This window comes from Callospermophilus lateralis, chromosome 1 (genome assembly GCF_048772815.1).
Source record: "Callospermophilus lateralis isolate mCalLat2 chromosome 1, mCalLat2.hap1, whole genome shotgun sequence".
Classification (NCBI taxonomy): Eukaryota; Metazoa; Chordata; class Mammalia; order Rodentia; family Sciuridae; genus Callospermophilus; species Callospermophilus lateralis.
The window spans coordinates 181,435,660-181,450,532 of NC_135305.1; the positions used below are offsets into that span (position 1 = coordinate 181,435,660).

Genomic DNA, 14,873 nt, shown 5'->3' on the forward strand with positions numbered 1-14,873 from the left:
ATATGTACAAATATTCATATGCACACATATAGGTTCATGTTCATATTCATGCACGTTAATGATAATATTCATGTATGTATTAATAACAATATTCATACATACATATTAATATTCATATATTCACATTCACGTGCACATTTATATTCATATTGATTTCCACATTTATATATACATATTCATTTAATGCAATATGAATATATATAAATATTTATGTGAATTATATCCCTGTGCCTTCTGCTCAGAATAGGGAATGGATCACCATGCCATCTGCTAGACTATGTGAGTCCATGCCCTCTGCCCCATAATGGGAGTATTTCTCCATTGCTGTTGCAATGTTCTTCAGCCCATTTGGGGAATACTTTCCCATGCCCTCCACGTGGTAAGGGGAATAGAACCATGTATTCTCTACCTAATCAGGAAGTTAATCCCATCTAATGATTTCCCATTCCAGAATATTCCAGTTCAACTCCCAATGTATGGAACTGAAGAAGACATAAGTATGTCATATGTGTAACTATATGTATAGATATATGTTAATATATTCATACATATATACATGAATATATGTATATGTATCTAGCCCTACGCTAGATGAAGGGAGTTGATTTCCATGCCCTCTACCTTGTGTTAGGAATTGTCCCCATAGGAGGTGTAGGATCCTGTGTCCTTCACCTCATGAAGGGAGGGATCTTCATGTCTTTCACCTGGTTAGTAAAGTAGAACCATGCATCCTACACCTATCAGGGGAGTTAATCCCTGTACATTCCTTATAATGTTTTCCCATTCCAGAACATTCCAGTTCAATTCCTGAAGTAAGAAACTAGAGAAAACATGTATTGTGTGTGTGTGTGTGTGTGTGTGTGTGTGTGTGTATGAACATATATATGAATATACTACATATGAATCTATGAACCCATATATGAAAATATATATGGATACCCCTGTGCCTTTGGCTCAGTTTGGGAAATGGATCACTGTGCTCTCTGCTAGATTAGGGGTGTAGATCTCCATGCCCTCCCCACTGAGGGAAGTAGGTCTCTGTGTCATTCACCCCATGAGGGAGGTAGGTCCCTATGTTCCCCACATAGTGAGTGGAGTAGAACCATGTATTCTCCACCTGATCAGGTGTGTTCTCATTCCAGAACATTCCAGTTCAATCCCTAAAGTATGAAACTAGAGAAAACGTGTGTGTGTGTGTGTGTGTTTTCATATTTACGTAGTTATTGGAAGGGTCCCTCAAGGGCCCTAGGAGAGATACCAGGGACAGCTAAGGGGGAGAGGTCCAGGTACAATGACATCAGTTAATTGGATGATGAAATGAAACCAGTGAGGCATCCAGCTAGAATCTTTGAAAGCTTTTTGTTTTCTCAGTGTGAAGAACTCTGCCCTGAGGGGTGTACATACCTGCTAGTACCCTTCACCCACTGATCCAAAGCTCCTGTTTTTATATAGGAATATTCAGGGGTGCAATGTTTAGATTATGAGAGCTAAATCTAATATGTACAACCTCATTTGAATGAACTAACTGGATGGTAACTGTAGGTAGGTGCCATGTGACTGGAAGAGGTGGGTCACTGAGAGAGTGCCCTTTTTTAAGGGTTCTTCATCTTCCCTGTGGACCCTTCCCCAACTCTCTTGGCTTCCTGGCCACCTGGAGTGGAACAGCTTTTGTCTACCAAGCCCTTCTGCCACAATATCCTGCTCCATCTTGCACCCAGAGCAATGGAGTTGGTTAACCATGGACTGAACATATGAAATCATGATCCCAAAATAAGTTTTTCCTCCTCTGAGTTGTTCTTGTCAGGTATTTTAGTTACAGCAATGAAATGCTGACTAACACTCATATTTTTTTAATTTATTTTATTTTTAAAAAATATTTATTTTTTAGGTGTAGATGGACACAACACAATGCCTTTATTTATTTTTTTATGTGGTGCTGAGGATAGAACCCGGGTCCCGCCCATGCTAGGTGAGCACTTTACTGCTGAGCCACAATCCCAGCCCAAATAATGTTGGGCTTTAAGTATTGCCCTATTGCATCATGGGAGTGACAGATTGAGGGGATTTGGGAGTTCTTTTTGGAAGAGGCAATCTTAAGGTTTAGAGAGTAAAAGTGTTGCTGAAAGCTTGGCCCTTGTCCCTGATGGCAATCCAATAACGAGGATAAGGTTTTGAGAAAAAGGAAAAAGAAGGGTTATTGCTTTGCTAGCAAAAGAGAAACACAGATGACCCCTGTCCCAGAGACTGTGATTCTGCTCATCAGCAGGAACAGGAGACTTAAAACAAAAATAAAAACAAAAAAACTACACAACACACACATATTTTTTAGTTGTAGATGGACACAATACCCTTTATTTGTTCATTTATTTTATGTGGTGGTGAGAATCAAACCCAGTGCCTCACACATGCTAGGTGAGTGCTCTACCACTGAGCCACAACCCCAGCCCAGAAAAGGAAGCTTTTAAAGAGGTAATTTAAAGGCTACATTCCTTAAGTTCTCTGTTGGAGTTGTAATTCACTTGTTAATTAGGGAGATAGTAATTTCTGAGATCTGGTACCATCCCCAAAGTCTGGATTACTTCCTTCCTAGGTGGGTGTGCTTAAGGTCACACAAATCTACCTAAAATGGGGAAGAAAGGTAATCCACTGTTCCTGAGATTAGGGATGAGTAGGGAGAGAGGAAGAAAGAAATATGTCCATTTTAAAAATAAGTTGCAAGCTGGGCACACTGGTGCACCCTTGTAATCCCAGTGGCTCGGGAGGCTGAGATAGGAGGATCACGAGTTCAAAGCCAGCCTCAGCAAAAGCAAGGCATTAAGCAGCTCAGTGAGACCCTGTCCCTAAATAAAATATAAAATAGGGTTGGGGATTGGCTCAGTGGTCAAGTGCCCGAGTTCAATCCCTGGTACAAAAAAAAAAAAAAAGATGCGGTGGCAAAGGCTATATTCAAAGCATAAAGTAGACCACTGTTACAAAAGTATATTTTGGTGGTTTAGAAATGGAAAGGTTAGTGTGAACATTTGAAGGCAACTGGGCTAAGCTGTACAGGGGTTAAAGTCCTTCACAAGAGAAACAAATTAGAAATGTCATGATATAGAGTTTGGTGGAAAAATTATGACATATATTTAAATAAACTATAGAGAGGGCCAGGTTTCAGGGCTTTGCTGGGGACAACTGTCATGGCCTGGGATAATAATTTGCTTAAATTTTTTGAGACTTAATTTCTTCATCTCACTACCTCACCCTTAGAGGGTGGTAGTGAGAATTAGAGAAGTATGTAAGATATCTACTGGCCCTGTGGAGTGTGGTAATGGGAAGATACTGCCATGAAGTTCTTTAATAGAGTCATACTTTCTGTTGGTAGCCATCAGTAGCTACTCTTACATGAGACCGCATGTCTCATAACTCAGCGATTTTTATAGAAGAAGTGGAAAAAAAACTGAAACATAAATTAGTTTACTTTTAGTTTACTGGGGATTGAATGCAGGGGTGCATCACTACTGAAGGAAAAGTGAGGAATGAGAGATGGGTAAGCGAGACATGAAAGATGGAGACCAGGCAGAGATACACATGAGAGTTTGTCAGAGCTGACAAATAAAGGCCATCTCACTATAGGAGAGAAAGGCAAAACAGGCTCGAGTTCTGGGACTTTCATGTGGGAGGCTCAGAGCCATCTGGATCCTAATGCGGCTGGGTCCTAATGCCAGTGGTTAGGGTTGGGTTTGTATGAGGGAGTGGTGAGTCTTTCTCAGAAAAGCCCTGGGGCAGGAAAGTGAAACTTTTTCCTTAAAATGGTGACTGTCATTTAAGATGGCCGTCCAAATGCTAAGCAAGGACCTTATGATATCTCCAGCCCTTTTCATTTTTTGAGACAGTGTCTAAATTGCCTAGGGCCTCACTAAATTGATGAGGCTGACCTGGAACTTGTGATCCTTCAGTCACTGGGATTATGGGCGTGCACCTCCACACCCTGCAAAGTCACCCTTAAAAGAGTTTTCCAAAGTAAAGGGTAGAAAATTATCTCTGGTTTTCATTTTTTACACTGTTATACAAGATTTGATATCCTCATTGATTTTGTGTCATCTTTATTAAACTTAGGTCCTTGTGGCCTAAGGGATTGTGTCCTTTTAGGATGATGGTTCTTAAATTGAGGTCATAAGAGTCTTTGAAAGTATGAGAAAAGTGAAAAACTGTCAAAGCGCAGTCCTATTTCTCTTGTTATTTCATAATCCTCTATGTAGGAATCCCTGCACTGGGATATCACAGCTAAATATAAGCATCTGGTTGTGATACATGGGTTACTGTGATACTTATCATGCAAAGAGCACACAGTTATGATTAGTAGTGTAAAGAATGTTGAAAAGCATGTTGGGCAATGGTGTTTTCATTGAGTGAAATATTTCCCTTATTTGGTTAATTTTCAATCCTATAGGAGTATTAAAGAAATATACAGTATCCTTCAGCTGGATCCACCAGTTGTTAACAAGGCTTTAGCTGTCTCTATAAATATACATTTTTTAACCAATTGAAAGTAAATTGCATATATTGTGATACTTTACTGTTAAGCACTTCAGGGTATATTTCCTAAAAGTAAAGATAGTCCCCAAGAAACACAAACCATGATCAAAATGAGTGGTATAGTTTAATGATCTAATGTTTTGGGTGAAAGCATTCAAATAGAAATCAGACATATGCTGAGATTTATTTATATATTTATTTATTTAGTACCAGGAATTGAACGCAGGGGCACTTTACCACTGACCCACATCCCTAGCCCTATTTTGTATTTTATTTAGAGACTCTATCAGTGAGATAGAGTCTCTCTGAGTTGCTTAGCACCCCACTTTTGCTGAGGCTGGCTTTGAACTCAGGATCCTCCTGCCTCAGCCTCCCAAGTTGTTGGGATTACAGGTGTGTACCACCATGGCCCACATGAAGTTTTATTTTTGTAAAGGGAAAAACTGACCATTATTTATAGCTTGACAATAAGCCCTAAAAACGATCATGAGCTAAAATAAGGAGATCTGGGGGCTAGAGATATAGCTTAGTTGGTAGAATGCTTGCTTTGCATGCATGAGGCCCTGGATTCAGATCAACATTTTTAATTTAATGATATTTATGTTCATTTAGCAAGATTCTTGCTTATGTGACGCTTTATTCTTTCAAATCATTCTCAAGCCAGTTCTTTCAGTTAGGCCACCTGGCCCAGAGACTGCTCTTAACCACCAGGCTCCCCTATCTCCTGGCAGAAAACAAGATTCTTGAGATTGGGAATGTAGCTCAGTGGTAGAGCATTTGTCTAGCATGAACAAGGCCCTGGGGTTGATCCATAGCATCACACAAGGACCCAAAGACAGAGACACAAGATACACACACACACACAAAGAAGAAACAGCTTCTTTTAGTACTAATTTTTTTTCAATGACCTCAAAACAATTTCCACACTTTTGCAAATTTTTAGTATGCAGTTGAGGAAGCCATGAACACACTATTCTGAAAGAGTAAAGACCCTTACTCTAGGATTGTCAACGCTTAGTGCAGTGCTATGCCCAGGGTGCCTAGCCACATGGGGAACACCTGGTAATTTTTAGGCAAGTGGGTCTCATGTATAATTTTTCACATTTAGGAAAAGGAGATAATCTGGTTCAGAACTGCTTTACCTGTACATGGTTTCCAGTTTCAGTGCAGAAAACTCAAATGCACTGTCTCCCTTTTCACAGAAACCCAGAGTTTCTATCTTTAGCCACTATAGCAACTGCAATAACAAATCCCAAACCAATTCCTATTGCTCCAGAGGTATGAGCATCAAGCCTGTTGAAGAACAAAACTAAAATAAAACTTTGGGGCGTGTCACAGAGAGTGGGATTAGCACAAAACTTTAAGTCATATTTACATGGATCATAGAAAAATAAAGAAATGTAAAGACATTCTCTTTCTTTAATATAAATTTTTTTTAGCTAGATGTGATGTGCATGCCTGTAATCCTAGAGATCTGGGAGGCTGAAGCAAGAGGATTGCAAGTTTGAAGCCAGTCTCAATAACTTAGTGAGATGCTGTCTCTAAATAAAAATTAAGAAAAAAAAAATGCTGGGAATGTGGCTCAGTGGTAAAGTGGCTCTGAGTTAAATCTCCAGTACCAAAGAATATGTATATAAAATGTTTAGACTGATTTGTCAAGGATAGCAGTATGAGAGGAACAAGCTACTCTGATTGTTTGGAGAACTGTAAATGTATCCTTAGAACACTGAGTATACAAATTATCACATGAACACTAAGGGATATATCAAGTATAAAATCTCTACAAAACCTTATCTAAGAATACATTATGAAATATATTCTTTTACACTAAGCATGTATAGTTTTCAAATGTTTCCTTAATCTGCATTATTATAATTTCAAATTAAAAACACTATAATTTCTTAGAAGTCTTTTTAAAAAAATATTATTTTTTAGTTATAGTTGGACACAATACCTTTATTTTATTTATGTATTTTTATGTGGTGCTAGGCAAGCGCTCTACCACTGAACACAATCTTAGCCCTCTTTTTTGGAAGTCTTACCTTTGACAAGGAAGGTAGTTTTGAAGCACAGTGTGTCCAATGTCCATAGTATTTGCTCCTTTGCTTAGCCTAAAATCCTAGGCAGTTGTTGGTACTAGAGATTGAACCCAGAGGTGCATTACCACTGAGTCACATTCCTAGCCCTTTTTATTTTTAATTTTGAAATGGGATCCTGCTAAATTGCTTAGGGCCTTGCTAAATTGCTGAATTGACCTTGTGATCCTCCCTCCTCAGCCTCCAGAGTTGCTGGGATTACTGGCATGAATCACTCTGCTTGGCAAGGACAGTTGTTCTTGAACATGATAGAATACTGTGTAGGCAGGGATTTTGGGAAACTAATTACTAAAACAATAAAGAGGAATATACTCTAAATTAGATTGAGATACATTGAAAATAACCAATTTCAGTAAGCCACTACCAAACTAAATTGGATATAGGTAACAACTATAAGCTATAAGATTCCCAAATGGCTGTTTCATGGCCACCCTCAGAAGCTAACTGAACAATCCTGTGGGTGGGGGACTTATCCCGTAGTCCTAATTTGGGATACAATCAAATAAGCCACAGAATATCTCTCTTCCTGGAAATCCACAATGCATACTAGCATATTAAAGATACCAAGAAGTCCTATAGTAAAGATTGCTAGGGAACACTGGGTTAAACAAAACTAAATAACCTTATCTGAGTATTCTCAGGAAAACAAGTGCCTTAGAAAAAGTTTTATCCCTGAATATTTTCATCTGAAATGTGGTGCTAAATTTAAAATTAAAGGACTACAGAAGACAGTCTGGAAATATAGTTCTCCCTCCACATGCTGGAGAATAAGGGTACACTGTATTCACTATTCTACAGTTCCTGAATGAAGATAAAAATAGCAAGGTAAATGCCTTTGTTTAGCCATATGCCTTCTGGTGCTCAACAAAAACCACCTGGGGCTTTAACAGTAACAGTCCCAACTAGCCCTAGCACTACCTCTTTGTGGTTTTTATTGTATGACTGTGCAGCATCGAGATTTCTAGGAACATGTATGTCACAGACTAAGTGAGCCATGAACCTGAAGTGTCTGAGTTTCATGGGGTCTAAGGGAACCTGAAGTGTCTGAGTTTCATGGGGTCTAAGGTAACCTTCAATGCAGCCTCACTGCTCTTTGTTTTTTCCCCTCTGAGTTTTCTACCACTTGCTCTCTGCAGGATACTGCCATGGAGTCTTATCAAATTGTTCTAAAAGCTAAAAACCCACAAGTTTTCTTTCCTTTTTGAAAATAAATTTTATCACATTAATATAGGATGTCTTCTTAAAGAAGACACACTGCTTGCTATGCTATTCTACCCTTCTCACTGCTCATACTCTCTGCTTTTCCTTTAGGCAGGAAAAGACTGATATGGTAAGCTTTTTTTGGGTCAGGGTGGATTTCTGCCAGATGCTGGGATTCCTGTAGGACACAGTGCAATGCCACCATCTCTATATCTTATGTTAAGAGCGCTTAAGCCCTCTTCAGTCTTTGACACTTAAAGAAAACCACCCCCTCCATAGAACCCTTATAGAAAGGCTGATAAACACCTACAGAGTCTTGTGATACAGATTAAATGCTCCAGAGTGATTTCATATGTGACTGGAGATGCAGTTTAATATCACATACTTATGATAACAAATATCCAAAATCAAGTGATAAATGTGACAATATTTTAAATCTCCTATCATAATGGAGTAAGTATATAAGATATATACAAAAATAAGAACCTGGACAAATCACTGATTGCAATTTGGGAGAGTAAAAAGCTCTTTATTAACTTAGAAAAATAAAATAAAATAAAAACCTAAAAAAATTTCCATCCTGTAAAGCTATTTTTTGGGCTGTAACCCAAAACTCCTTTTGGAAGTTGCATTATAATTTTTCAGACAGTGGGATCCTACTTAGTAAATCCATTTGCATTCTGAATGACTTTAAATTTTCAAATGCCTTCCAAAAATGCTGAATTTACAGAAATATGAGCTAAGTATAAAAAGACTAAGTTTGAAAGTTATATTTTAGAATAGTTTCCCTTTACAGATTTGGTTTAAAATAGACATTAATATTTCAAGAACCATTCCTTAAAAGACCAGTTCACACAAACTAAAAACCTAGGCAAAAGTTCCTACCTGTTTAGTAACAGCATCTACGTCTCCTAGCAAAGTCACAGCACCAGAAGAAGACCATTATTTTCCAATTCTTCTGCACAGATGTCAACTTAAAAAAAGAGAAAAAGCTGAAGAACAAGTCATGTTTATTCTTAAAATATTTAACAAGTCAATTAAGGGATTGAGAATATAACTCAGTGGAAGAGAACTTGTCTAGCATGTATGAGGTCTTGGGTTCAATCCCTAGTACCACCAAAAAATCAAAAACCAAACAAAAAAACACCAAGAAGTCAATAAAGGCTGAATAAATAGACTGTGTTATATGTAAAATTTAATAAAGAAGATGTGATATTCAAGAAGTGAAGTGAAGTAAAGTAAAATAAAAAGGGCTGGGAATGTAGCTCCTCAGTGGTAGAGTACTGGCCTAGCATGCTTCAGGCCCTGGTTCAATCCCTAGTACTTTCAAAAAAAAAAGTAAAAATCCATAGATCTATTCAAGTATCATAGTATAGAGAACCTCATCATCTTCCCTCATTTTAAAATCTACTCTATGGGATTCTGGTATTATACCATTTGAGCTGATCAATTACAGTTTTGAATCTAACCTCTACTGAGCCAGGTGTGGTGGCATACACCTGTAATACCAGTGGCTCAGGAGGCTGAGGCAGGAGGATCTCAAGTTCAAAGCCAGACTCAGCAACTTAGCAAGGTGCTTAGCAACTCAGTGAGAACTGTCTCTAAATAAAATACAAAACAGGGCTGGGGATGTGGCTCAATGGTCAAGTGCCCCTGAGTTCAATCCCTGGTACCAAAAAGAAAAAAAAGAAAAAAGAAAGAAAGAAAAAATTCTACTGAATTACATCATTAAGGATTCCTACCTAGAGCAGGGGCTCTCAAATTTGAGTCTGTACTACCTAGTGGGCTTATTAAACCATACATTGCAGGAGTCCACCTTAGTTTCTGATTTCATTAATTCTGGAATGGGGTCCAGAAATGTGCATTTCTAACAAGTTTCCTAGGTGATGCTGATGCTGGTAGTTTAGGGACCACATTCTGAGAACCACTCTTAGAATATGGCATGATTATTCCATTTGCTCACAAGTTCCATTTCTGGATGGCCTTGGATAAATGAAAATAGATTTTGCAAAAAGGAATAATTTAGCTTCGCTAGAGGTGATGCATGGTACAGGTCTTAGGTTCAAGAGGAGAATGCTGGGGCTGGGGATGTGGCTCAAGCGGTAGCACGCTCGCCTGGCATGCGTGCAGCCCGGGTTTGATCCTCAGCACCACATACAAACAAAGATGTTGTGTCCGCCGAAAACTAAAAAATAAATATTAAAAACTCTCTCTCTCTCTAAAAAAAAAGAGGAGAATGCTGAATGTTTCATTTTAATCTATAATCCTACTTAAAATTCTTTTCTTTACCTTAAATATATCTAAACATGAAGAAGAGGCAAACTGTGCTTTTCAAACTATTTGAAACTTGATTTGAAAGGTTTTCTGGTCAGAAGTAAAGTGTAACACTACATTTTCTAGGTTTGAAAAGGCAGCTTACTTTGGTACCAGTAATTATGTTAGAAAATTTATAAAATCTACTTTTGTAAAAATAGAAAAGGTTCCTTACAAAAGCCAAGAAGAAAGCAGAGCTGATAATGGCTGAGAAGGAGAACAATGAACCACAAATAGCTCTCATTTGAAATCTCTTCTGAGTACCTGCATAAACTTAATATATGGCTGTTATATTGGAGGCAGCCCAAATGTAAAATCCAATTTAGTCTCTCCAATTGCAGAGGCCCATTTAAAAAAATCTGATATAACACAAAAAAGCATATTTGAATTTCTTATTTAAATTATTCTGCAAGTATCTCTGAAGTCTAAATAATTTGGAGCTTATTTATACTTTAAGCTTACAAATTAGCTTCAAGGGTAAATCTGATCTTTTAAACTAAAGTAATAAAAATCCTACTCTGTGTAAATGCTAACGTACAAGATGAACTAAGTAGAATAAATATGGTAGGTGGGGAGAAAATAGCAATTGCAGATAACTCATTAAACATCAAAAGGGATGGGGCCAAACCACATAGGGCAAACAGGGTTGTAAGCCACCACATAGGTAGTGTTTCTCTTAGGACAGAAACTGTAAATTTTATTTCATTTGTTTATTATGTTTTTAACACCTTCACTTTAGATAATGTGGAAAAAATAGTGAAAGTATAAAGAAAACTCCAAAATAACCCCATAATAATATCAACTTATAAGCTATCATTAGTGCCCTGGGGTCTTTTCATACAGTCTTTTTTGATATGCAAATTTTTTCTATAAATGAGTTTATATAATACTGGCTCATACACTTTTACTTATTATAAATGTTCTACTTTGTCATTAGTTCTTAAAGTTTTTAAAGGCTACATTTTTTTACACATATACCACAATTAAATATTCTTCTCAATTGCTGGATAATTTTTGGTATTAAGAGCACTGCACTATACATCTTTATGCTTGAATATTCTTTCTTTTTGTGCTGCTGAAGATGAAACCCAAGGCCTTAAGCATGCCAGACAAGTGCTCTACACTGAGCTACATCACCAGCCTTTTTTAAAAAAAAAATTGAGACAGGATATTCCTAAATTGCCTAGGATGGCCTCCAATGGCAATCATTCTGCTTCCATTTCCCAAGTAGCTGGATTATAGGCATGTACCACCATACCTAACTTGTGTTTAAAACTTTCTCTCTCTTTTTTTTTCTTGGTAATGGGGATTGAACCCAGGGGTGCTTTACCCCTGAGCTACAACCTTTTCCTTTTTGAGACAGGGGATCACTAAATTGCCAAGGCTGCTCTTAAACTTGCAAGCCTCCTGCCTTAATCTCCAGAGTAGCTTGGGGTTATAGGTGTGTGCCAATTTATGGGGTTCTACTGTGTAATTTTGGCAACTTACTTGTACATTGTCTTTCTCATCTATAAAGTGAACATAATTCAGAGCATTGTTGTGAAGACGAAATCAGTTAATACATGTAAAACACTCAGAATAGTGTCTGAACACAGTAAACTCAGTAACAGTTGACTTTACAACAATCTGCCTACTTGCTAGCCAAATATGATCATTATGTCTTGATTGCTCCAAGAATCTGATAAAAGACAATCAAATCATACCCAACTACACCGTTCTCTTTAAGACAAACATACTCTTGAATGTCTTCTGATCCTGTTGTCATATTCCTTCTGAATCATCCTGTCATTTCCTTTAGTTCAGGCACTAAGTCTTGGTTGCCCAATGGGCATATGTGCTGGATGTCCCACATGCATCTCAAACTCACATTCCAAATTGAATTCATCACCTTTCCCTTCCAAATTGGCTCTTCCCTGTATATTTCCCAGTCTCCGCCAGCGGCTCTATGGTCCACATAGTCAAGCAAATCCCAAAGAGAACCAGTCACCCATTCTGTACTACTACATTTCCTATTTAAGTATATCTTTTTCTGCATATCTTGCCTTTATCCTCTCAGAATTTGATCAAATTGAAGGTCAAAACTTTCCTTTATGTTTCTCTCTCCCACCAGTTATGGAGCACAGTATCCAAAACATAGTACACATTCAATAAATGTTTTCTGTATGAAGACAGCAGTGGCAGGTAAACTCACTTCCAGAAAAACAGTAAAGTATAGCTCATATTAACAGATCAATCACTTCATCTTCTCTCGATAAAAGAACAGAAGGTTCTCCCAACTAGGAAGAGTAAAAGTTAGAGGTAAGGGTATAGCTCAGCGGGAGAGAACTGGCCTACCATGCATTTGGAAAGCACTAGAGAAATGGTAAGCACTGAGTGTTTGCAATGAACAGCTGCTACTATTATCTATCATCGCCATAATGCATTAGGTTACCTGAGTCCTTACCACTTGCTAATTCCTCATCCTGACATACCTAATGTCCAGCTCCTGGGATGCAAGGGGGATGTCCGTGGTCACCGGGATGCCTAGGACGCCAAACACGAATTCCACATCCTGCGGGCAAGAGAACCGGGAATAAACTCTCGGTCCCACCCACGTCGCCGCATCCTCCGCTACCTAGGGGACGCAAAAAGGAAACCCCTGTAAGCCTCCACCCACACGATCTCCTGTCTACAGGACAACGCTTGGGGACCCGGCGGCCACCTGCACCGCGCTAATGTCGCTCCACTCTGTGAAGTTACTTTCCGGCATTTTCCATCTAAAAGTTCAAAGCACTCTCGCAGCTGACAGCCAAGCTGACATAAAGCCGCCTAGCAAAACAAACCCAGAGCCCTACTCAAGCTGCTCTTGCTGCCTCTGACTGACAGCAGGGTAGCCAACCGCTTTATATAACGGGACGGAAAGGGCGGGGCTAAACCAGTGGGCTCCCGGCGAGGTGAGATATGAACCGTCCTCTTCCCGGCGTAGGGTGTGAGAAGGAGGCAGGACTACTAGGAGGCCTCGGCCTATCCGTAACTCGGAAGCTTCTCGCCTACACCCAGCTCCACTGTCCTGACCCTCTTCTGCACAGGTGGCGCAAGCGCACGTAGGGCGGTAGGAGGGCGGGGCTTCCCCCCAGAAGGGGGCGTGGCGCAAGCCCGCTCCCGGCCCCACCTGGGCGGCTCTAGGGGTTTGAGGCCTGCGCAGAGGTTGCGAGAACTGGAGTGGCTGGAGCGCGTCTAACGGAGAAGTGGTCTGTGGGTTGTGTTGTCATGCTGCTAAATCCTCTGGCTTCATAGCGTTTGCACTCCATAAATCATAGTATTTCACGTTACTTAAATCTGCAAGCAGAAATATACTCTATCCCAGTTTCGTAGGTGACGCTGGGCTTCCATGAGGAGAGAAAGCCTAAAGCCCTGAGGCCCTGACTCTACTCTTCAGACTCTACTCTTGCCCGCTACCCACACTTTGGCCCTTGGCATAGGAGAAATTCAACCCTTGCTGCTGACCCATTACTCTCAAATACCATGTTTCCAATTTAGAAAATGCAGCTTTTCACAATTTTTAGGCAAGTCCCTACCTACAACCAGCGGGACCCCCAAAAGACCACCAGAGTCCAAGATCATGTAAGCAGCAAAGAGGCGTTTATTGTGAGCTAGCTCTGTCCTCTGCGCACACAGCAACTGGTGACACTGAGAGGCCCCCAAGCCCAGGGTTTGCAGCAGTTTTATACACTCTTTGGGGAAGGCAGTTACTTTACATACATCATAGCATCTCTTAGCAAATTATCACATACCACGGGAAAATCAAACAACAACTCTTAACATTGATTAGCACATTCACTGGCACGAACAAGTTATTCAGGGGTGATTGGTTAGTACAAGAGGATTCCTTCAAACCGATTGGTTTAAGCCACTGAGGGGTGTATTGCTGAATTACATGGTTTCCCAACATGTTATCAACCATCATAAATTACTGGGAGGGTCATCTGGCATCCCAGGTATTTTCCCTATCTCATGCTGATTGGTGGTTGCTAGGGGGTTTCTATGGGTCCTCACCTAGCCTAACTGAGTCTGGGACCTCTGGCACCACAGATCTCTCCTGTTATTTGCAGACAAACAACTCAGCAGGGTGGGTATGTGCCTAGGAGTGCTCTGTGGGTTTTTCCAAGGACAAGGGCCACACCCCCTTCCTTAGACAGGCTTTGCTCTGAGGTAGAGGCTGGTTTCTCAAAAATGGAGTCACATCAGATTCTCAGTCTCTGATCCCCATAGTCTTTCAAAACACTACAGTGGGAAAGATGTTTTGGTGTGCGATTTCTGAGGCTGTCTCAGTTATTAGATTGCTTCCTCAGTATCAATAAACATAAAAATAGCTAATCTAAAAAGTTTAAAAAAAGCTTAAAAAGTTAAGGTCACTTAAAAGTTAAAGAAACCCCAACAAAGTCTCCAATTATATCAAAAAGTGGAATTCAATTTTTTTTTTTGAGATTTTGTAATATTGTTAAATAAAAACGTCAGTGATAGAGGGCAAAGAGCCAATATGAGTGGGGGACAAGTCAGGTCAGTGAAACGAACGAGAAGCACTGGAAGTGAAAGGATTTCTAAACCTAGAGATTTTCAAAGTGTAGTTCAGGCCCTTTCAAAAGGCCTTCCCCTCTTTATTCCAACTCTTCTCCCAACCCTAAGCAGAGGAAAATTAAATGGTTGCCACCCTGTATAAGGGGCCCATCTAAGATGGAGATTTTTTTGAAGTCTTTAGAGTTCATC

General features: G+C 39.6%; 1 protein-coding gene and 1 pseudogene across 13 annotated transcripts in view; one reads left to right on the plus strand and one right to left on the minus strand.

Annotated features, from left to right (window-relative positions):
- Window positions 1-12,972, minus strand: part of Dnase1l3 (deoxyribonuclease 1L3) — a 66,868-nt gene extending 53,896 nt beyond the window's left edge. For 9 of the 13 annotated variants that reach the window (XM_076841809.1, XM_076841756.1, XM_076841583.1 and 6 more), the window contains exons 1-3: window positions 12,829-12,972; window positions 12,599-12,678; window positions 8,700-8,787 (exon numbers count right to left, since the gene is read on the minus strand). The gene's annotated coding sequence lies outside the window, so the exon portion shown is untranslated. Of the gene's footprint in view, window positions 1-8,699; window positions 8,807-12,598; window positions 12,679-12,828 lie in introns of all 13 variants that reach the window. The other 4 variants (XM_076841851.1, XM_076841834.1, XM_076841637.1 and 1 more) reach the window with 2 other exon arrangements.
- A 95-nt stretch (window positions 12,973-13,067) lies between these two features.
- The window catches only part of LOC143399562 (biotinidase-like), a 32,953-nt pseudogene continuing 31,147 nt past the window's right edge, over window positions 13,068-14,873 (plus strand).